This window comes from Ambystoma mexicanum, chromosome 3p, assembly GCF_040938575.1.
Source record: "Ambystoma mexicanum isolate Mex_15411 chromosome 3p, UKY_AmexF1_1, whole genome shotgun sequence".
Classification (NCBI taxonomy): Eukaryota; Metazoa; Chordata; class Amphibia; order Caudata; family Ambystomatidae; genus Ambystoma; species Ambystoma mexicanum.
In genome coordinates, this window is record NC_090925.1 from 646904996 (window position 1) to 646930236 (window position 25241).

Here is a 25241-nt window from a genome sequence, read left to right on the forward strand (position 1 = left end):
GTGTTTGGGAGCAAACAGCTGGGCAACTTCAGATCTTCACATGCGTACACCAATTATGGCTTAGTGGTCCCAGTGCAGTGTCCAAGGATTGGTTCCCCCAAGCCCTGCAAAATGGCTTCAGGCCAGCCAAGCCATGACATCACGCAAGGCAGCGCTTCTTGTCAAATATGGGCCCTTTTACAGAAACGTTGCACTGGAACAAATTGCACTAGTGCAAAACATATATGCTTTCAATGACCGTCTAGAAGGACCGGTCCCTGCCATTGTTTTGCAGCTTCTGAGTTTCCGGAAAGCAGGTAGTGCCCCCCCCCGACCCCCCCTGCGGGCCTTATGTTTCCAGCAGAGGATGCCTGCTCTCATTACGGGGCACACAAAGCATAGGAGCAATCACAATTTAAGGGCACACGCTCCTTGGCAAGCTATAAAAGAGGGTGCTCAACGGGTGCGCAGGCTAAACTTCCAATGCGGGTTCTTCTTGCAGCTTTCGTGGGAGAGTCAAGTTGCATGGCCAACTTCCGGCTCGTATTGGACCAACCCCTCCAGACACATCTGAAGCAGTCACTGCAAGTAGACAGTTGCAGAGACTGTCCTGGGGAGCTGCGAGGTGCTGGCGCCTCTCAGGCTTGAAGGTTGGGAGAAGCTTCCACGTGACGTGATTGGAGCAGGGACACCATTTGGGGGTGGACAGGGGTCGCAGCTCCGACCCCTGAGGTCCCCCTTGCTCCTCCTGTGGTCTCCCATGCTACCCCTAAAATATAAATATATGTGATTTTTTTTTTGTTTTGTTTTTTTACAAGCTCCTAGGCTGTGGCCAGCGCCATGTGGCTCTTTGTTTCTGGAGTGGCTGGCTTTCTTGTTCAGGCCTCTTAAAAAAAATATGGCCGTTCCACAAGTGTAACACTTTCAGCAGTGACCCTAAATAAGAAAGAATAGGCATAGCAAATAATTTGTCTTTCAGGAATTCTATACAATAATTGCTAGACTCATTAAAGGTTTATTTCAGGCACACTTCAGGGGGTGAGTCACTGATTCAGTCTGTTCTTAATCATAGCAACTCAGCCTTTCATCCTTCTGAGGTCGATAAATGAGTACCAACACCGGTTGGGAGGAATTGTATGCATATTTGTTCTATATAAAGCACTTAAGAGTAAGTACTATGTAATAACACATCAATATCATTTGGCCTTGGACGTCTGCTTGCATTCACAGTAATTTACAGTATGGGCCTATACACACTGATATTAACAATACATATGGTGACCCATTCTTGTATGAAATGTATATCACAATATAGTGATAGTGTTATCATATTTTCTTTTAATGTACTGAGAAACAATGCTATGTGATAACACTTCCTGTTTTGTCAATGGTTGAAAAGTCATGTTCCATCGCTTCCCGTGATGTACCTTCAGGGTGGAGTCAAACAACATCACTTCCTGTGATGTCATCAGAAGTCAAGGGTCATGTGATGTTACTTCTGGTAGCCCAGGCATTTTGGTGAAATGCCATCCCTGGATTGGACTAGTCCTAGTCTTACCGGATCCACACAGTGTCGACCCACCTGGCGGGAAATATCCTGAGTTCCTTTCAGCCGAGCCAGCCTGCTTCTTGGCAGAGCTTTGGGGATTTCAGGAAACTCCCTATTTCAATTTGCAACACATCAGCCAGAGTAAAGACAGGCATTTGACTGGCGTGAACTTTGCCCTAACCAATGCCCACTTCTAGTATCTTTCCCAGCAGTTAGGCACGAGTTTATGAGCCATATGAATATTATCAAGGAAGTGTCTCGTGTGTGCTGTGCATACATTAATGCATTCAGGTTAGTGTGGCAAGATTTTCCGAATTAAAGAAACGGCACAGGCCACCAAAATAAAAGTACTACTACAGGCTGCCAGGGCTAACCTTCAGTAGTGGGCAAAGGGGCCAGAGGGAATTATTCCAGAAATGCCCATGGCTATAAGCTGTGTGAATTTGGCTGGGATCCTAAGCATATGCTTTTTCTCTGATTACAATTTGAGGCCTGGATGTGAAACCCTTTCTCGAGTGCACTCGTTGCCACTATCAGTTTATGAATGTGCCTCTTCACTGAGAGGTTGGCGGTTTGAGACTACCCCGGGACGGGAGATCTGGCTAAGTGAATACATCACAGAACTAGTATTATTTAACTGCTGGAGAGCAAGAGCAGCAACCGAGGTGAAGATGTGTACTCTAGCAGCTGGAAACCTCTAAAACTGGGGCTGGGGGACAGAGGGACCGATTTGGGGCATTACCAGCAAACATGCCTGGTCCCCCTAGGTGACAGATGTACGTACACTAGAGCCTTGCCTGTGCAGTTAGGCTTTCTGTGAGAATGAGTGACTCTTAGGTCTAAACCTGTAAACAATACACTTGACAATTATATAAGCCTTATTGGTAATTAAAACACAGGGTATAGCTAGGAATACTGCTCACGTATTCCAATAGCCAAAAGGAGTGAAGTGTGGTTGTTTTTGCACATTTAAGCCTGTTATAAGTAGTACACATTATGTACTGTGCGCTATGCTGGCTAGACGGTATTGTTCCTGTCAGAAACTATGTTTAAATGGCCGAACTTGCGCGCTGAGCCGGGTTGTACACCGATTGCAGCCTGCATCCGCTGAGCAGGGGCAGGGGAAGGGGCTGGGTGGCCTGCTACGCCGCTTTGCACTCTGATTCTGGCCGCTGCTCCGTTGGGACACTGTGCGGAAGTCTCATTTCTGAAGGAAAGGGCGCCATCTGCACCCTCCCAGTGGAGTGGCCCTTTTCAGCACCTCCCATGGGGGAGCTGAGAACCCCCTTCCGCCCCAGTGCGTGTCGTGCAGCCCTGGTGGTGCTGCCAAGGTCTGAAACACTGCTTAAGGTTCGAGCTGTTGTCGTGTTTTCTCCCTTCTCCCTTGATGCACGAGTTGACCATTGGCATTCATTCTACTGGCACATGAGAGGAAAGCATGCCGTGCATGGGGGGTGATCACCCACACAACGGGGGTGGCCACCACTCATGGCATCTGGAGTGGGGGTCTCGGCCTTCATGGATCTCCCACCAATGGAGGAGAACAGCGGTTGGCCCTGCTGATTGGTATGCGGTGCGCGGTGGGTAATGAGTAATGGTATCAACTGGTATTACAGCGCTTTGATGCCCTCGGGTGAGCTAGCGCTATATAAAAACTGGTACTATTATGAGTATTATTATTCTGCAATGGGCATGAGAGTAGGATGCTACTGTGGCATGGACTGTGATGCCCCTTTGGCTAAGTAGGGGCATGGATCTACCATACAACAGCACATCCATGACTGCGGATGTGAAAACATAAAAAAATGTTTACAATGTTTTTATGCGAAAATAGATGCAAGGGGAGACCCCCACAGCTCCCCTCACATCCCCACACTTTAATTAATACCCCAACCCCCACCTATATTTCGGCTAAAATCGTTGTGAATTAAAGCTGCGATGGTCTGTGCCTCGCAGTAATGGCGTGCGTTGTTTTCGAGTGATACCTATGGGCCTTTCGGCGCAAACTTACATTAGAGCCACAGGGCCTGCCTGGGTCTCGGGTCCAGATCTTTGCCGCCTCCCCACGCATCCCATTGACAGGGTACCTTGGTCACCTCTTCCACACACGAGTCACTGCTTAGGTAGCTGAGCTTTTTGCGCCTGCAGAAGACTTTAAAAGGCAAATGGTAGGCCATTTTGGCAGGTTACTAATCACACAACAATATGCATATTTTCGCAAAAGAATACAAGCATTTTTTCTTGTATGCTGGTCACTGCTACCCTGGCAGTGACTACATTCGGATTAATATTGGTAATCAAGGCAGGAGGCGGCATGCCCCCGTGGATCACCTTGCGAAGGGAGCTCAGACTAGGAGCCAGTCGCAGCTGCATGGCCTTATCAGTCAGCGTGGCGGGGATCAGATTATACAGGTGGGCAGCTCAGCTGTCAGCGAACATTTCCGAGACGGGTCCGCGCGCAGTGAGTGGTCTTTTTTCTATTAGACAAATCCCAGCCTACGCCGTGCGAGATACCATCTTCCGGCACCCGCGCTATGCGACTGCGCACGCACGGTTTACTTACCGTGATAGCGTGGCCTAAACGTGAGCCTGTTCTTTAAAGCCACACATTGCCAGGAAGGAAGTTCAGTTTCTTTGTTCGCTGCACTGGAACACTTTCCCAGGGGACTTGGTTCATGTCATTATCATTATGCCATTCATTGAGCCGGACCTCGCTTCGAGAAGCAACAGAGCGCTTTGCAGAGGTATCCAACAATGCAGATACGCAACGGAGCGCTTTGCAGAGGTATCCAACAATGCAGATACGCAACAGAGCGCTTTGCAGAGGTATCCAACAATGCAGATACGCAACGGAGCGCTTTGCAGAGGTATCCAACAATGCAGATACGCAACAGAGCGCTTTGCAGAGGTAGCCAACAATGCAAATACGCAACGGAGCGCTTTGCAGAGGTATCCAACAATGCAGATATGCAACAGAGCGCTTTGCAGAGGTAGCCAACAATGCAGATACACAACAGAGCGCTTTGCAGAGGTAGCCAACAATGCAGATACACAACAGAGCGCTTTGCAGAGGTATCCAACAATGCAGATACACAACAGAACGCTTTGCAGAGGTATCCAACAATGCAGATACGCAACAGAGCGCTTTGCAGAGGTATCCAACAATGCAGATACGCAACAGAACGCTTTGCAGAGGTATCCAACAATGCAGATACGCAACAGAGCGCTTTGCAGAGGTATCCAACAATGCAAATACGCAACGGAGCGCTTTGCAGAGGTATCCAACAATGCAGATACGCAACAGAGCGCTTTGCAGAGGTATCCAACAATGCAGATACGCAACAGAGCGCTTTGCAGAGGTAGCCAACAATGCAGATACGCAACAGAGCGCTTTGCAGAGGTAGCCAACAATGCAGATACGCAAAAGAGCGCTTTGCAGAGGTATCCAACAATGCAGATACGCAACAGAGCGCTTTGCAGAGGTATCCAACAATGCAGATACGCAACCGAGCGCTTTGCAGAGGTATCCAACAATGCAGATACGCAACGGAGCGCTTTGCAGAGGTATCCAACAATGCAGATACGCAACGGAGCGCTTTGCAGAGGTATCCAACAATGCAAATACGCAACGGAGCGCTTTGCAGAGGTATCCAACAATGCAGATACGCAACGGAGCGCTTTGCAGAGGTATCCAACAATGCAGATACACAACAAAGCGTTTTGCAGAGGTATCCAACAATGCAGATACACAACAGAGCGCTTTGCAGAGGTAGCCAATAATGCAGATACACAACAGAGCGCTTTGCAGAGGTATCCAACAATGCAGATACACAACGGAGCGCTTTGCAGAGGTATCCAACAATGCAGATACAAAACAAAGTGCTTTGCAGAGGTATACAACTGTACAGATGAATAACAGACTGCTTTTCAGAGGTAACTAGACAACAGGTATACAGTGGGGCGTGGCACAGAGGAGGGGGAGAGCTGTACTGCGTGGCAGGGAGCAAAGGGGCAGTGCGTCTTCTAGCGAGTCAGGTGATGCGAGGGGCGAGTAATGTGATGGCCTAGGGGTTGAGGAAGAGAGACTCCTTGAAGAGATGGGTATGTTGAACACATACCTTTGGGTCACATGTTCGTCATAGAGACAAGTATGCTGTGTTGTCATTAACACAGCTCTGGATATGTTATGCTGCAATGCTGCTTCAAAGCTTAATGTAAGATGACAGTTCTAAAATTCACTTACTGAGTTACACTTTTGAAGCCTGAAATAACAATATGTAGGCAAACACACTCATCAGAGGTAAAAGCCGAAATTAGTGTGTAAGTCTGACAGCTTTATTTGCACAATTATTCTATATTGTGATCTTGAGGTAACCAATGTGAATAGAACACACCTCGAGTAATACAATTTGGAGGAAAATAAGTCTTAATGGAAAACAAGAAGAGGGTTATTCACAGGAAACTTTCAATATTTGGTTAACATGGTTCGTGCACCACTCTTCATCAGGACCACACATAGTTACTATGCTTTTAGCTAGGCTTTGCCTGATAAAGACCAGCGTGGCTAGTCATTTTGAAGCACGAATGGAGTCCACATTTCTGCTCCACTGCGTGTCAACGAGACAGCACTGTCTTATCATATACTTTCCAGAGCAGGAGCAATGTTAGGACACTTTGTGAAGATTAAGCCAAATTTTGAATATAAATGATCACGTACATATAGTTGAAATATTGTAATTAGCAATAGGAAAAGCAAATTAAGCCAACCACAAAATACCCAAAAGCAGTAAATTGCTCAGTACACTCCTAATCGACCTTGTGTTCTCATTCACTTTCAAATATTGCAGAAGATGTCTGTGTCCAAAAACAAATGTCTTCTAAAAGGTGACATTGCACAGACCGCAAGATGAACCTGCTCCTTAGGAAATGTCTTCACTGTAGGAAAAAGGTTACACCATGCCAGTAGAGGTGCTTGCTCCCACTGAGAAGAGTGTGAAAGTGGTTGGCTCCCCTTCCAACTATAAAGGGAGTGCTCGTAAATTGGAATTGGTGGAAGTTGCTAGTTTCATGACCATAAGGATTTGCAGTTATAATCCTTCACGTGCAAGAAAGCCAGCAGCCTGAAGTGGGGGCGGGACACCCCTCTAGACTGCAGATCAGTTTCTGAAGAGACATGTTGACTGAATGCTCGCTGAAAGTCCAGATCCAGTCCCTAAAACTGACCAAAGTCATCCCGTCTACAAGACCCTTCTTGAATCTGAAGTGGTTTGTGGACTACCTTGGATAATATGTCACCCAGTGGCATCTCCTGCCCGTAAGAATCCTATACAAGAGTGAAGAGACTGCAAAGTCATTGCTGAGTAAGTGTCTACCAAGCCTAACATGCTGGGCACCTCTATTACAGTTTGTTTGGGATTCTGATACCTATTATTAGGATTTGAGAAAATCTTCTCTCAGCCTGGTTGTTTCCTGAAACATGAGCCATGCACATTGGCTTCTGTTATATTTGTTGCCAAAATACTTTTTTTATTGTAAATGGCCACATGAATACTAAAAGAACAGTGTATGGGTTCAAAGAAATTATAGCACATGGGATAGCTTAACCCTCCCAAGTGATGTTCATCAGGCATCAGTATATCAAACTACATAATAAAAGGCCAGATTTATGTTTGTCCGAAGCCGTCCTGACCACTTTGCCTGTTATCACCACTAGAGGGAGCTGTTGCCTTATGCATACAATAATACGACTTCAAGTTCATCTTCCAGATGCACAACAGGTGTATTTCAACAATGATAACATATAATTAGCTGGAGAAAAGGCCCAAGACAGGGATACCACTTTAAGAGCATACTTCAAGTTGCATACACTAAGAACATGTATACATTTAAAAAACATATAAACAGAAATCCATTTGATTAAGCACTATTTTTCTAAATTAATAAATTTACTTTTTTTCAGTGTACTTATGTATTATGTAATTATTCAATGTAATATTTCTTGGTATGTATTATTATATCAATAATATTCTTCATGTACGTTTTAAATTTTATTTGACTTCTATTTACTCAATTTTCTGATCTCATGTCTACTTTAAATGTGCTGCACGTGAATTTTATTATTCTGACATCCCTCAACATTATGTATTTGAGTCCAAAACCCTTAAAAGGAATTCAAGGCAATGAGGAGCAGATACAACAATTGGCCGTTTGCACTATGTTGAACTTTCAACGGATTCTGTGAGATTTGAGGTTACTACTCCTCCACATAAAAGGAGTAAGATCCTTTGCACATTTTTTTTCTTCGATTAACATTAACTACATTAAAATACACAGCATAATATAAACTCTGAAAATGTCTTCCTTTAGGTACATTAGCCCATGTACACAGGCTTTTCCACTAGTCATCTATAAAGAGCATTGTTGAATGATCCAGGATAAGAAGAGCAGGTACCACATTGTACATCCTTCAGGACAAATAACTGATACAAACTACCCCCAATATCATTCAATCATGGACTTTTAGGCCCCTGGTAAAAGTTTGTAATAAAACACCAGGGACATTTTGCGGCTTAAATAACAATGTCATCACAAACAGCTTTATTTTCTTATGTCTTTCTTTTGATTATCCATATTTTTCTAAAAAAGCGTTGTGTGATTTTTTGCAAATAAATTATGAAATATTTAGATGTCTACAATTATTTACTGAGACATGTTTGATCATATTGAGATTGCAACTATGATCATGCTGTAAACTGAGACAATGATTTTCAAAGAACGGACTGGGCATACAGCCTTGCCACCAAACAGTGAACCAGCTATTCTTGAACAGCCCTCATTTGACATTTGATTTCCAGTTTCACATGCTGTGGAACTTGGAACGTAAGGGAATCATTTGGACCTCCCATAATCCTCGTGGGGCTCACAGACTAAGTGCCAGTCTCACATAGATCTTAAGCTCTCCCACATCTGGTATGAGATATTTAGCGACCCCTGGGTCCTAGCTTCCCATCAATTTGCAATTTTGCTGCTGAGAATCCTGCATTATTATGGGGAATAATATAAGTGCTGTTCAAGAATAGCAAGGGACATTATCTAAAAAGGCTGGACATCCAGAACATCTTATGCATGCCAGGAGGAAACTGGAGAGTGGCGTGTCTGCATGATCCGGAGAATGGGAAGCATAAAGGAACAGCGCTGTCAATGGTGTAGCCCTTACTCTCTCTTGCTCCAGGCCATTGCATTGCTTGGGATCAGCAGGTCGAAAGAACTGAGAACATTTTATACCTTGGAACAAAGAGGAGCGGTCTTTATGCCCAGGCACACGCGTGCCTTCCCACTGACTTGTTTGGGGCAGCTGGCCTCTTTTCTGTGATGTAACCTTTTTTTGGCATCACGTCCTGTGACAATGGCTGAGTGAAACTTTGACCTACCTTGACCTACCCTCATAGCAAAAAAAGAGTAGAAGTTGGCACGAATCATTCAGCTCCTATTGAAGAGATTTGTATGAGAGCCATGAGGTCTATATCCAACTCCACTGTCCATCATTCTGTGGTTGTTAAAACAAATTCCTTTGAGTTATGAAACACAACATCACATAATTGCAGCACTTGGGGGCTGTAAAATAGTGGCAGAAGATGCTAAACATGCATCAATCAAAAAGAACATTGAAGAGGGGCACTCCAAAAACCAAGCTTTGCAGGTGAGATATTGTACCTAGGGGCCCCAGAGCAGAACTGTAAAAGTTATCACAGGCGAAACCCACACTTTCTTAAGCTGCCCATGAAATATCCATGTGGGTATCATCACCATACTTTTTTCAATGGCCGCCCTTATTATGGTGCAGTCTGCTGTCTCCGTGGCATTTAACATTCATGTTAAAAAACGTATGGCGAACATAACCAAGATCAAATGTAAGGGGCAGCGTGGAAAGGCCTTAATATATTGGCTGTAAATATATAGACGTACAGGCTAGTAGGAATAGGAACATGAAATGTAAGCAATGTGTCGCTCACAGCACGTAATACAGGCCATAGGACATGTTAAGAGAATGTGCCATTAAGACCGAAGGCTCGAAACACGTGTCGACTGGGGTTCTTCAAGGGCACGCTACACAGTTATACCACTAATTGAATACAGAGTTAAAGTCTATCATAGTTTTTGTTTTTCATACTAATGGAAAAACATTCCTTTCAATGCAAGCATTGGAGTAGCGCAATCAGTTCAGTTCAATGCAAGCATTGGAGTAGCGCAATCAGTTCAGTTGATGTCACAGTTGAATGTATATTTCTTAATAGGTGCAGGGTAACACCTATATGAACTGGGGTAGCTGCCATCCAAACACATTTCAGAAGTTACCAGAGCGCACATACTAACTGACCCTACCCTGAAGTAGTTTGCAACACACTTTCTTAAGCACAGCCTCATTTTCATCCAGCATGCCAGCCTGCCATAGTGGCAGGGCCAGCTTTAGCTGCCCCAGCACCCCAGGCAGCAAAGCAAAAAATATCCTCGATAGATCCCACCCGATCTCACCACACGTGTCCTGAACATCAGAAGAGACCCCCACTGAAGTCCGTGGGCATACTGAGGACTAAGAGGTGCAAGGTAGGGAGCAAGAGTTCGGGACCTGGTGCCAGGGCTGCAGGTTTGGGGTAGGGTACTGAGACTTGCAGGGTACTGGCAGGTGCAGAGATGGCAAAAGACATACCTTTGTGGTGATGGGGGTTATGTAGGGAGCCTTTGGGGCAGGGGAAGGTGTTATGGGGTCACTCAGCATTAGACCAACTGGGAAGTGGGGTGCAGAAACGGACAACAGATACATGGTTTGAGGATAAGGCTCATGTGAGGAGCCAGGTAGAGGTGTAGGAGGAGAGGAGGGTATAGGGGCCGCCATTTTGGAGAAGCCAGTGGGCGGTGGCGAGGAGGTCCCAGGAGCAAGCAGGGACCAAGCAACACAAGAAGGCACGCCAAACAGAAAATTGAGAAATTTGTTACGTAGAAAGGAGCAGCGCGACCTAAGAGGTCAGAGAAAGCAGGTGATTTAAATATGGAGAACACAAGTAAAGAAATTGAGCGGTTGGGAAGTAGTCACAAAAAAAAGCAGACTACATAAGTGCAGTCAATGAAACCCAGCATAACCCTTGCCATGTGCGGGGATTCAAGGGCAAGAAATTGGGTAGCAGGTACTTGCTCTACCTTCGCCTGGGTATAGTCATAGTCGATTGCAAACTCTTTTTTCCTATCTGAGCTGGAGTGACTCGAATGGGAATGTGTGGAGAGGTCACAACCATCATAGGTCTATATGCTTTTTGATTTTGCAGACAAGCGACTGAAATACAGCTCTCATCCGGAAGCAGACCAGGGCAGGACATCCCCATATCTTAGTGGGGGGGACCTGGACATACCAACCGTCTGGCCACACTCCATGGGATCCGGCTAGATAAAAACTTGAACAAGATACTTTTATTTCACTTTTGATCTGTATTATGAGCCCCAATGTGGATGCTGGATGTCATTCTGCAGAATACAGCACATAGAGTACTGAACATGAGTAACTGTCAACCACTGACACCTACTTTGCTCGTAGTTCACGGAAACTCACCACAGATAGCATCCTTCCCTTGGATGACAGGCTCCATCCGGCTCACCTAGCCCACCCTGAGCCAGACAGGCTTGCTGACCTACATTGCAACATGTTGCTGCAAGCAGTTGACACCATTGCACCTCTTGCGCCTTGTAAATGTAAACCCACCGCACACCGTGCTAAGAAACGTGAAGCTGAGGCTGAATGGAGAAAGTCCCCTTCTGACCCACTCAAATCCACTTTCACCACTGCAACCAAAACCTACAAGACAGCCATCCTACAAGAAGAAATAGCCACCTACAATATTAGAATTGCAAATGTGAAATTGAACACTCGAGAGATTTTTACCATGATTAGAGAACTCGAAACCCCCTCCAAGGTCGACTTATCTAGAGATGAGACCCGGTACACCAAGTTCCAAAATGCCCCCTTTGACAAAATCGCCTTGTTACACACAAACATCCTACAGACGCAAGCCAGCACTAACCCTAACAGCCATCCTCATCAGACGGCCACCATCAACTAGGTCCACAAGAACTTCCCCCTTTCTGTTGTAACATTTTCTCTGAGGAAGAAGTCTCCTCCTTGCTTAATGCTCTGAAGCCTTCCAGGTGCAAAGGATATTCTTGCTCTGCTGCCATTATCAAGGACTGTGCAGAAGCCATAGCCCCCTTCATCACCACCTTTATTAACTCCTCCTTCTCCTCTTGCCGACACCCACCAGCTTGAAGGAAGCCGGTGTACTCCCATTGCTAAAGAAACTGAACACACACGTCCCCCACAAACTACCAACCTATAACAACTGTCCACTTCCTCCTGAATATCTTGGATAGAGCAGCCTATATCCAAATTCAGACAATTCAATTGCTTTTGCATGACATTTCCATACAATTGTTGCATAATCACAGGTAGACAGAAAACAAGGAGTGGTGAAGTGGAGGAGTGTTTAGGGTCAGAAGGATATATATTGAGAAACAGACAAAACACATGAGAAAAAAAGAGAATAAAATATAGAAAAAAATCAATAAAAACGGAAACTAAACATCAAATCATGATGTAATAGTCCTATCTCTATCATTAGTTCTGTGCCATCTTTGATACAGCCATTGCCCATATTGTTTATCATGTTCGAGTCATATAATACCCATGTGTCTATATTGTTCTAATTTCCACTTGTGTGTGTCATTTATGTTTATATTTACGTAAAGAATCCTGCATTCTCTAATAATATGCCCGTATTAGTTCAAAGGTGACCTCGTATACTACAGTCACAACCTCGTACAGACTATTGAAAGCTTACATGATAATGAATTGTCTCATGTCTTACCTCGTGTGCTGGTGGTCGGTCTTCTCATGTAATGTCTATAAAGATAATAACTGGGTTAAATCCCACCTGTAATGACATTTGTCTAGTAAGATTTATGTTCTTGGATGAACAGAACACATCAAGGTTTGTCCGTCCGAAGTTAAGAGTCAAACTGGAGTGATTATTAGTATGTTTGAATAAAAGCCAGGGAATCGACATCCTGAAAGGGAGACCAGGTGTGTAAAAACTTGCCGCTTATAATATGTGCAAAGTTAGATTGAAAAGCAAACGCGTTTCCGCAGGTTGCTGGGGTAAACAAATAGAATATTTCAAATGTGCGCATGCATTAACAAAGCGCATGAAATAGTTCCCTTTGAATTTTGTATAGCATATTTGTCCGTGTGGTGTAAAAAGACATATGTCGTTAAAGAATGCAGATAGGCATCTTCCGCGTGCCTTCTAAGGCTTGTTTTTCTGTCTGTATTACAATTATTACTTGATCGATCAATCTCCGCGTGACGTCTGCTCTCTGGGATGCAGTCGGAGTGCCACGTACCCCGCCAATGTTGTTATTGGTTGCCATGGATACATGGCAAACCCATCGTTACTTTCTCGCTTGGTTGGCCTCCGGCCGCCATACTTCGGGAAAGTCTGACTAATTGATGTCTTCTGAGTGGTTGTAAAAAGTCTTGTTTGGGAATCATATTTTACAAATCTGACTTGAACACAGATAGAAAACTAAGGGTCAGTTCCTGTTGGGTGCAATAATGTTTTAGTAATCCTTTGATCTGTCTTGCGTAGGACAGCGCTTCCCAGGGACGTCATTTCACCAAAATGCCAGGGGTAGCGGAAGTGACATCACAGTGCCACGCCCCCAAGAGTGACATCACAGGAAGTGGTCATTTGACCGCACCCCCCACAAGAAGTGATGCCATTCGACCACACCCCACATGAAGTGATGTCATTAGACCACACCCCCACCATGACATCACCGGAAGTGGCCTCAAAGCATTATCCCTCAGAACACTAAGAAAAAAATTGTTACGATATCAGTGTATTGTGATATTTCAGACAAGAATGGATCATCATATGTAGCAGTGTCAAGGTCCATGTTGCCACGTGAAGTGTATGAACCCCAATCCCCTCTTTATGTGGATCTGCCCTGTTATTTCAACAGGACTACAGAGCAAAATCACAATCCTGGGGGACAGGGATGGATAGGCGGGCATGGGGATAGGGGAAAGCCAGGATAAAAGGGGAGAGGGAGAATATTTCACCACAAAACATGTATGGCATCCTCAGTTTTTAATGGTTCTTCTTCTTGTGTTATTTTGGCTGCCAAAAGATTAGTTCTAAATGTGCTCAAGGCATACAGTGCATTACTGGGTGATACGAGCTTCAGTACCAAAAGCCTCATCAGTCCTGTCCCCATATTTTATGGGGGAAAAAATCCTGGCTGCATTTTGCATTACTCCCACAGTCACCAACACTCTTTATATGCCTAGGTTTCTGTTCCTACATGTTCATTGTCCTCCACACCCCGCACCTCTCCACAATGGTACACATTCCAACAATTAGTACTATTATATAGATTTTGGGATAATGCCCAACAGTTGCTCTTCCTTCACTCTGATCATAAGACTTAAAATGTAGTTTCTTACCAGACTGAGCAGAACAGTGGCTTGACAGACGTGCCGGTGCTGCTGTTTCAGTGGCATATAAGGTGAAGATTCTGACTCGAAGGCAGGTTGTTGCTTAGGTGACCGGAAACCAGAGGAGAAGTCTGTGAGTGTTCAATGGCAACAGATCAAGAAGACACAGAACTCTGGTAGTGGAGCTGCAGGTGTTTGGCAGAGAAGAGGCTCCAAGTATGGCAGGTGCTGTTTTGAGGTCACAGAAAACTGGCTGTGATGCGGTTGGTGCCGGGCTGGTTTTGGAGAAAAAATATCAGGGATTGACCTCTGTTTTGGATCCTTGGGTTTTCCTGTTGGTGTAGACATGTTCATTCTTTTAGTACTGCTAAATCAGAAGCTATTATTCAAGCAAATGATGGATTCCTGGGTGTCCTTCCGACTTTGTTTTGTTCTTCACTCTTCTTTGGGGGACCACTTCTGCTGCATACCAAAGGGGAGATAAATCTGAAATGTATTGCTTTGGCTTACAACTTTATCACTGTATTCCCTGAAAATAAGCTAATACTCCCCAAAAAGTAAAACAGAGATTACAAATACTCCCAACAAAAAAATAGGAAACAAACACTGTGGACCCCGAGCCCCTGCTTTCACGCACACAGCTCCATGGATGTTTGGAGAGGTAGCGCACGTAGTTCCAAAGGAAGAAAGTACTATTACTGCCCGATCGGTAGACATGCACATGATCTTTTAATGTGTATGAGTAATTAGGTGCAACATAATTATTAGAAAACCCTTTCCGTTTTTCAGTTAATAAATACTGCCGTGGGGAACTGGATTTACATTTTTACTCCCTAAAAATCATTTTACTTCCAAGATTACAAAACAGGAAATAAAATAGTCCCACTTCAAAATCTTATCTGGAGCACATACTTAAGCTGTGATTTCAAGTATTTATTTTTGTAGCTTACTTTTAGGCCAGTCCTATCTGTCGGGGTTATAGTTTAGATTTGAGAGATTAACAGTTGCACCCTGTTCAAACTCTGCCCCTAAACAAAGAAACCCCTTGGTCCCGAAAAACTGAAGTGAAGCATGCGTTCAGTGTCATACATTTTGAGACAGCAATCTCTAGTGTTGGAACAACTATGACAAGGCTGCAATGCATAAACAGGTATGGACTAACAGATCAGATCATTAACATATGCTGTACATTTTCAATATGTTGCTTCATGTTCATTTACCTCCCACAACGGTCACAGATAAGCCTGGGTGTCAGTTGCTCAGTGGTGGTACTGTTTGCTGGCGTTAAGAACGAGAAAGGAAGGAACTCCCACATGAAGATGCAGGTCTGAAAACAACAACAAAATACCAGAATCATTCATTTGTGCAACACCACACCATATTAATTGCAGACTCAGCAAACAAACATTCATGACTCATTGGAGGAGCCTGATATTGACTTCTTGTGGCTAACTGAAACATGGTTTATGGACAATTACACCACCTTGATCACCCTCTACAACCGGCAGGCTACAAAAGCCATGCTATCAACATATTGAACAAATTTGGCAGAGTAGTGTCTCTCATATCCAGGGGATATCTCAGGGGCAACGTGCTCACCTTGGGAGAAAGACAACATGAAGCAACACAGGTGAAGTGAAGTCTAGAGGATTTTGGAAGTGTTTCACCCTCTTCTAAAAGAAGGGTCTTGTTTAATAAGATATTTGTCCATGAATGTGACATGTCTGTCACTACCCTTGGACACTCTGCCTTCTCCTCACCAAACGGTGATGCTTGAACCCCAACCTGCTCCTTAGCTGCCCACACCCTTGAACCTGGATCAGTGGTGCAAAAGAGTGAACCTTGATTGGGAGCACGAAGGGAAAGATAAGAGTAAAACAAGTGGTAGGAGTAGGGCCGGCCTTAGGGCAGGGCCGCCCGGGACGCTCTTTGTCCCCCGCCACGCCAGCTCGGCGGAGTCTTTCAAGGGATCCCCCGACCTGGTGTGGTGTGGTGGGAGAAGGTGCGGCAGGGTGCTGATGCTTTCACATCTGCGCCTATTAAAAAATGTGGTGCCCTCCCACCCCCTCATGACATGGGGCACACAGAGGGGTGGGGAGCCATATTCTTATTTTGCTGCCTGGGGCTCTGCCGCCACTAAGGCCGGCCTTGGATAAGAAAAGACATAGGATGAGGGGGCTTTTCTGTGAGTGGATATGTAGAATGTGAAGAGGAGAGAGCCACAGTCGGACCCCTGTGGAGCACTTACTGGTGGAGGGAAAGTGGTGGAGGGGCCAATCTTCCAAGAGAATGAGATGTAAGGGTCCGTTCAGTAAAAGCATGCAGATTATGTGGTAGAGCTCGACCGCACAGGTAGGCCATGGCGTTGCTAGAGCAGGCAGTGAAGGACCCCCGACTTGCCGACTGATCAGATGGGGCAGTGCGGGGGTAGGGGGTACTGGAATTTTCTACTTCAGCCAATTTAGCTGCCAGCCCCATGTGCACCTTATCCACTCTCACACGTCTCTGCTGCGTCCAAACTGTGACAAACTCCCTATGTGTCTCCAATACTTTACCACATGTGACTTTTGCACCCTCCTGGTATGCACTCACACGTGCCTGATGTCGAACATGCCCCATATTCCATCTGTATCCTACCACATGCCCGTCCTCTTGTGCTTGAACACACATGGTCCCCCTGCACAATCCCACATGTCCCTCCTGCTGCCCCTCTACTTATGAGCATGTTGCTGGCCTCTCACTTGTGCCTACTGCTGTGCTCACAGACTAGCCTCCCCTGCCCTTCCACATGTACCTCCATTGTTGAAACCTTCCATGTATGCCTCATGTATCGTACTTCACATGTGATTGCTGTACTCTGCCACATCTGTGTCTGCTGTGCCATCACGCCTTTTCCCCGTGGCACACTCCCTGTGTACTTACTTTATCTTCCATGTCTCCTGTGCGCTCAGGCCATTCCGTCCTTTTGTGTGCCTCAGTGGCACCCCCATTGTACTCCAATACGCATTCCCCCTGTGCATTCCTGCATGTGTGTCCCATGTGGTACCCAAAGGTGGGCCTCTGCTGTGCCCTCATGTACATGTGCCTCCTATTAGTTCCCATATGCGTCTCCTGCTGTTCCTTCACTTGTGCCTCCTGCACTCTCCTGGTGTGCCCTTATGCATGTGCCCCTCCCCATACGCCTCATGCACTCTCCCACATAACCCATATGTAGTGCTCTAAAACACACCCCCCTTTGCACTGCCACATGTGCCTATCACTGTGTGCCCATCGCAAGAGCCATGCATTATTTAAAAAACATGGTTTAAGTTAAATAATGCATTTCTGCTTTACATGAAATACGATGGTGTTATGCCTTTGCCGCCTGCGATTCTGCCCTCTTATTAAAATGTTTAAGAGGGCAGAATCACGGGTGGCAAAGGCATAATGCCACGCCATCGTATTTAATGTAAAGCAGAATGTACAGGTGCGTTATAAATGCCATATGCCCATATCATATCAAGAAGGAGCCCTTTGTACCTGTATCTGCATCCACACCTGTGCTGGTACAGGCAGCTGCAGCAGTGAATATAACCAATCACCAGCAAACACTAATAATAACCATTAGTGTTCCTATATAGAGTTTCATGCCAGCTTCCTCATGTTGGTAAGCACACTAATAACACATGTTATTATCACGTATTACTGCCACGGGATTAACTGGCAAAGTGCAGTCTGGTCACTGCATTATTTCAAAAACATGGTTTAAGTTAAACCATGTTTTTTAAATAATGCATTTCTGCTTTAAATTATGCCTTTGCCGCCCGTGATTCTGCCGTTTAAGAGGGCAGAATCACTGGTGGCAAAGGCATAACGCCACGCCATCGTATTTCATTTAAAGCAGAATAATGCATTTTTGCTTTACATGAAATACGATGGGGTTATGCCTTTGACGCCCGCGATTGTGCCCTCATAATAAACCGTTTAAGAGGGCTGGACAGAATCGCGGGCGGCAGTAAATCAATGTATACTTATAGCAGGCGTAGCTAGCAAGGCCCCAGGCCTGCACACACACCCCGGGCCCCGCAGCGGCGCAGCCGACCGAGCCAACCTGGCTCTGCCTGAGCCTGAGGTTGCTGGCAGCACGGCACTGCGGCCCCGAGGGCAGGCATGACAGCACGCCCACCTGTGACCCGGCACAGTCACAGGGCACCACACACACCCACGCCGTAACAGCAGCCAGGCCACAGGCCTGGCTCAACATACCAACCCAGCAGCAGGCAGCACACACTCACACGGCACACAGACGCACCTCGAGCCCCAGCAGTGAGTCAAAACACACACACAGCCACTCACTGCCACCCTACTCACGTGGTAGAAAGAAGCTCAAGCTGGCCTTCTCGGGAGGAGCCAGTGTCAGTGTCGGCGTCGGTCTCTTCTTCTGGTCAAAAACACGTGCAATGGAACTGCAAAGCCAAAATGGAGTACCACAAGCACGTTGCAGCACCGTGCTCATAGCTGTGGCCACGCCCCCTCCGCCTCTGATTGGATGAATGCCAGAGGTCGCAAGAGATTGACAGAGGTCGCTGGCCAATCGGCAGCGGTCGCTCTTGCGACCTCTGGCGACCCCTAAATGACGTCCCTGGCGCTTCCCATAATTTGCGAGTGAATTGTTACGTGAGTGGCATTGATCTGAGTTGCCAGGGTTACCCACTGGGTCTCATTCTGAGATTGGTGGTAGTCATGGCGTTATTTGCACCATGACTGCCACCAACAACAGGTCCGGCACTGGTCTAGTTCAATGGGGACTTACCATTGAAAATACCATTCCCCATTGGAGCCCCCACAGGGCTCAATGGGAATGGGGAGGGCGCAAATAACGGGCTCGCGCTTGTCAAGCCCGTTATTTGCGCCCTGGTCCCTTTGTGGGTCCCGTCCATAACGCCTGGTCAGATCAAGCGTTACTGGAGGGACCCGCTAAGGGACCTTGTAGTAGGGTGGTAAGGGATTACCGGCACTGGTCTCCTTACTGGTGCCCAGTATCCCTTACCGCCCTACTCGGAATGAGGCCCACTGAGTCCCAATTACTGTTTGTGAACGAACATCTCCTACTTTTAGGAGAAAAAACCTTCATTTAAACATTGAATAGAATTGTTTTTTTTTTCCCAAGTTACAAGACCTGCGTGTTGCCACAGAGCTATCCTCCCGTCCACTTTGGAAGCATCTTTATGTGCGTATGACTTTCTTGATAAACCATACCCAACTTTTATTAACTATGCCAAGCATGTATGATGGGATGTGTATACCTGGTTTTGAGGGATGCTTTGAGCCTCGTGGAGATGTTGTGGCATAGTGGAAGGCTGGACCCCTCTTGGGCTGAGACTGCAGCTCTTCTAGGGGTTAGCGGCATGGTGCAGCCTTTCCACACTTGCCTTCCTGGGTTGTAGTATCTCCCTCTGTTAAAACAGAAATGCAGGGCAAACATCATGGAACCCAATGATATTGAAATGTGTCTGTGGGGGGTATGTCTTCACATGTGCGCTTCATGAAGCCTGCCAGGGGGCTGAGTCAGAACTGTTTCCAACTCGTTTATGTTAGGTTGTGATATATTGTGTTATTGGATTTTAAACAGCGCTCCACTGCCAGTTGCATGGTCTGTAGTTCCTCTGGCAGATTTAAAAGAGAGGTGGCAGGCTAGTGAAGAGAGAGATGAACATTCGAGACAGCTTTGCTTTTGGTGTGATGGGTGTGGGCTGCAAGTACCCTGAGGTCTGTGGGCGAGTCCGTTTTTAGTTTTTCTGGGTCTACAGCACAGAGGCATGTGTGTCGAAAGGCAAGCCTTGTGGGTCCGTGCGCCGTGATGCTTGTCCCGGGCTTGTGTGTGTAAGATGGTTGTAGAAGTGTAGCAATCTGAGGCTGGGTTTCTGGTCGGAGTGGTGTTCAATTGGTATGTGTGTGTGGCTTAGTCGCTACGCATTTTGTGTGTTGGAAAGTAGGTAGGTGGGAGGATAGCTCAGCGGCAACGTGCTCGCCTTGGAAACAAGACAACACGAAGCAACACAGGTTCGATCCCCGGGTTCGCGCTTAGAAACCTCTGGTTAATAAACGTGTTATGAATACGCAACTAAGACATATTCCTGTAACAGCGACTCAATACCCATGGGCTGTGTGAGCACTTTAAAAATGCAAATACATTTTTAAAAAAAACATTCTGAGTGTGGTAGTGTGGGGAGCAGTCAGAAATCTTGATGAGCAGGTTTGTGACAGGCTTTTGAAGTAGCACATGTTCTAAAAACTGTGGAACTGTGTGTTAGCCAAAGGCATTCCAAATGATGCTGAATCTTTGGCCCAAGCAGTAACATGCATCACTTTTGGGAATTCTTTGACTGTGCTACTTGTGAGGTCTGTTCAGGTGCAATGGATTGCAATGCAACCCCAGGAATGCAGAGAAGATCTGAGGTGCAGGGAAGAGTCCCAGCAAACCTGCAGGCTAAATTAAACCCAGAACTGCATCACTCAAGGACCACTGCATGACAAAAACAAGCATTGGCAAAGGCAAACATTTTGGCTTTTGTGTAGGCATGTAATAGGCATTTGCCAGGCATTTCTTTATTAGTACTAATTGGAGCCATAAAATGGCAACAGCTGTAAAATGGCATGACTGCTTGGGCAGATGATTTAATTGCCTGAGACATGTCTTTCTAATACCTATACACAAGCCATTGATTTCCAATGTTTGTTTTTAACAACACTTCAGTGCAAGGAACAGATGTGAGGATAGACATATTGCTTATCAATCAAGTGGCTGGACTGGTTAAGGCATGTTTATTACAGCGGGGAATCATTCGCATCTGCAATTAAGCCATTAGCGCTCAAAAGACCGCTTATAAATAACTCTTGGCAGGCCCAATACAGCAAACAGTTTGATGTTACTTCATGATAGTGCTAGCTCAATCCCAGGCGGGTTTGTTTTTGGCGGGAAGGGGCAGGTAGTGGGTGAAAATGGTTATATGGATCAGCATGGTTGTGGGAGGTCAGTGGTTGGGTAAACAAGCAAATAACACCACAGAAGGCGCGTCCCTCCTCTCATCCCATCTCCCTCCTATATGCACTCCAATACAACGGTTTTGGCTTATGAGTAGATCTACGGTGCCACCTAATAGCCAACAAAAAAAGATTACATTAAATTGAATTTTTGGAACTATTTTGCCAGATGTTAGCCAAACATATAAGAATTAATTATTTACATATCTCAAGTTGACAGCATATATGTAAATTGACTCTTGCTGCTTAATAATAGCTGTTATAATAATTGGATATTGCACATATCTTTTCAACCTCAGAATTCAAATTGTGATCGGTAGGTTTCACAAAGATTTCTGCACCAGATACTCAGTCGACTGAGCCATCAGCTTCGCAGATTCCATTGTGGCTGGAGCAGCCTTTTACATTGGTACAATGACAGAGGTGTCTCCATCCACAAACAAACGTGAACACTAAGGTCCAGCAACAACATTGGCCTTGAACCAAAACAATACACAAAGCACACGTTTGGGGTATCAGCATTGTCCTGCAAAGAGGTTAGACTTTGGAACTTGCTCCCAAAGGAAATACGAACAATAGAAAATCACCTAAAATTGAGGAAACTGTTAAAACATGACTGTTTAACCAAACTAAAGAGGAAACTCCAGCAAACGAAAACCGGCAACACTAAACAATAAGAATCTCTGAAACTGCATCACCCAGAGAAATACAACACTCGACCCCGAACACCATAGAATTAGATGAACCCAATGGATCAACCCAACGCACAGAAAAAGACTCAGACGACCAGTGGTCGAAGTGTATGAATAGAAGTAGTGGAACTATGTTCCCAGCTGTCCTGCTCCCCACAAACCTCATGGCCACGCCCCTCCCACACACAATCCAAAACCCCAAACAAGCACACCTGCTGTTAAAGGGAACGTTCAGTGCCGTGCACTGAAGTGCAAGTTTCAACTTCTTCCTACACTTTTATTTTAAAACTAAACCATTCCGGAATGGTTTCTTTTTTAAAATAAAAGTGTAGGCCACTGCAGATGACCGCCGACTAACCCTACTAAAACCTCTCTAAATACTATGCATGCCCAGCTTCCAACACTGAAGAAACCAGACACATATCTCTGCCACAAAAAACAAAAACACTGCAAACTGCAAGCATTCTACCTGCTCTCCACCACGCCCAAGATGCACATGAAACACCCATTTACAACCACCCACCAAGAACCACACAACGTTGGCCAACTAAAACAAACCAGCACACAGCGACCAGTTTTTCCGAACTGAAGCGACTGACAGCACATCAAAGCTTTCTTGCACTTTTCCCTCTCAATCCTACTAACTTACCCATCGCAAACCCCTTCCTTTTCAGATCTGCCTGGAGACCATGAAAGTGGCAATGGTGCGTGGTATAAATTAAAATAACATAACATAACTTCAAATAACCACATTGGATGGAAAAAGGAAACCAATGGCTCTCCGCGGGCAGTCTTATTTCGCTATCATGTAATATAACGTAAGTGGAATTTCAGGGCTGTTTGTCCCCTGTCCACCCTCACGGTGGGAAACCAGCCACTACATATTTATTTATTTATTTATTTATTTACCTGCTTATAAAGCGCTGAAAGCCCACAGGCATTGAGCGTGTACCAAAAAAATACAAAATGAACAGACAAGACTAGAACAATCCATCTGCATTGGCAACATAAGAACCCTGGTTGCATTCAGGACAGGACACCAGGCTTACATGGGAAGCACTGACCAAGTGTCCTTGAAAAAGGAAGATGTCACACCATTCGTGCGAAAAACAGCTTCCTCTAAAGGATTATTGTTTTAGGGCCAGGGAATGGAATCTTGAGACCTGCACTGTGGAAAGTTTCCCACCATAACTTGGGTCCCCTTCCTCTGTAAGCACATTCATTACAAAGGTGCCGGCGAGCAAAATGCCGATTGGCTCATCATCATTATCCACATGTTGATATTACAGTTCCGTGGACCAGGCAGACATTTCCAGCCGCAACTGCCCAGCAGCTGGAGGGCATCAACAGCGGACAGGGCGGCACTTAAGCGCTGCGCCTCACAAGCAATGCACTGATGCTGAAGCCATCAGATGTGATGCCTTTTAGGGTCATGTGGCCCCTCAGGGACATCATTTAGGGGTCGCCAGGGGTCGCAACTATGACCCCTTAGGTCTCCCCTGCTACCCCTATGGTCTCCCTTGCTACCCCTAAAATAAAATGTTTTTAAAAAAAGTTTCTTTTTTTTTAATGCAAGCTACTGGGCTGTGGCCAGCGTCAAGTGGCTCTTTGCATCTGGAGTGGCTGGTTTTCCTGTTCAGGCCTCTTTAAAAAAAATGAACAGGTGCTCTGCAAGTCTAACATTTTCAGAAGTGACCCTGAATAAGAAAGAATTGGAATACCAAATAATGTGTCTTTCTGGAATTCTATACAATAATTGCTAGACTCATTGAAGGTTTATTTCAGGCACACTTCAGGGGGTGAGTCACTGATTTAGTCTGTTCTTAAACACCTCAACTCAGCCTTTTAATCTTCTGAGGTCGATAAATGAGTACCAACACATGTTGGGTAATATTCAATGTATATTTGTTTCTATATAAAGCGCTTATGCGTAACTGCTATATAATAATACATCATTATCATTTGGCCATGGACGTCTGCTTGCCGTGACAGTAATTTGGTAATATGGGCCTATACACTGATCTTAATGCTACATATGGTGATCCATTCTGTATGTATATCAAATTATAGTGATATCATAACCATATTTTTCGTAGTGTACTTAGGAACAATGCTATGTGATGCCACTTCCTGTTTTGTCAATGGGTGAAAGGCCGTGTGCATCGTGTCCCGCTATATTACTTTGGGTGGCGTCAAAGGGCATCACTTCCTGTGATGTCATCAGAGGCCAAGGGTCGTGTGATGTCACTTCCGCTACCCCTGGCATTTTCGTGAAATGACGTCCCTGTGGCCACTGCCACACCAAACATCCAATATGTGGGCTAGATAGCTTCAACATGGAAGAAGCCTTGATGTTACTGTGGGCATAGGGGGTCACCGTTCAATTGTGTTGTGTTGGTTTGTCCCACAGATTTCCCTTACTAAACAATCATGTTTTCTGAGCAAGAGTACCACCAGCATCTGCCTTAAAACTTTCCAAGCACTTTCACCTTCCCCATTCTGTTTTCAGCAGTAAGAATTGGAAGTCCACTTTCAAACAGCACAACTTCTCCTCTCTGCATAGAAAAGTGATTCCCAAAAGAGCGTGCATTAACAGCTGTAGCCCACCGCCCAAACACCACGGCATGTCAGACAGCTGACACCAACAGCAGAAGCCCACCACCAAACCACCACGGCACCCCAGACAGCTGACATCAACAGCTGCAGCCCATCGCCCAACCACCACGGCACGCCAGTCTGCTGACACCAACAGCAGAACCCACCACCGAACCACCACAGCACCCCAGACAGCTGACATCAACAGCAGCAGCCCACCGCCCAAACACCACGGCAGCACAGACAGCTGACAAAGACTAACGATTATTCGCTCTGATCAGTGATAAAACAGATATTCCTAATAAAGGCTGAGGACGAAGTCGTTCCGAGATAAGAGGATGCCCTTCTGCAAGGCAGGCCATCGTGGTTGCTAAGAGGAGTACCCACCAGCAGCTGATCACAGTGTCGACCAACAAGGGGCATTTTATGAAAAGTGTGATCACTCTTGGGGGAGCCGAAAATTTGAGCAGACAATCAAGTAGGGGTTCAGCAAGCCACAATACTCATACTTCTACCCATCCTGTTGAAAGGCCAATCAATAATGTCTCTGTAACTAAATGAAATCTTGTAACAAACACTGTGATACCCCTGGGGTTGGACGTTCTATAAATGTTATAAGTAAATAAATAAATACAACTCAAAAATTTCAAAGACCTTCACACACCCGACCCTTACAGACACTGCAGACTGAAGATCTAGACCAAACCTGCAATTCCCACGCACGACGTAACACCCCTTTCCCTTGCCAAAATGTGCACCAGCGCTGGCTCCAGGAGTCAGGCTGTATTTTATGAAAAGTGTGATCACTTTTGGGGGAGCCGAAAATTTGAGCAGACAATCAAGTAGGGGTTCAACAAGCCAC

The 25241-nt window shown here is 45.6% G+C and overlaps 1 protein-coding gene across 5 annotated transcripts in view; it reads left to right on the forward strand.

Annotated features, from left to right (window-relative positions):
• The window catches only part of HTR4 (5-hydroxytryptamine receptor 4), a 1746991-nt gene that overhangs the window by 404493 nt on the left and 1317257 nt on the right, over positions 1 to 25241 (forward strand). The window lies entirely within an intron of this gene.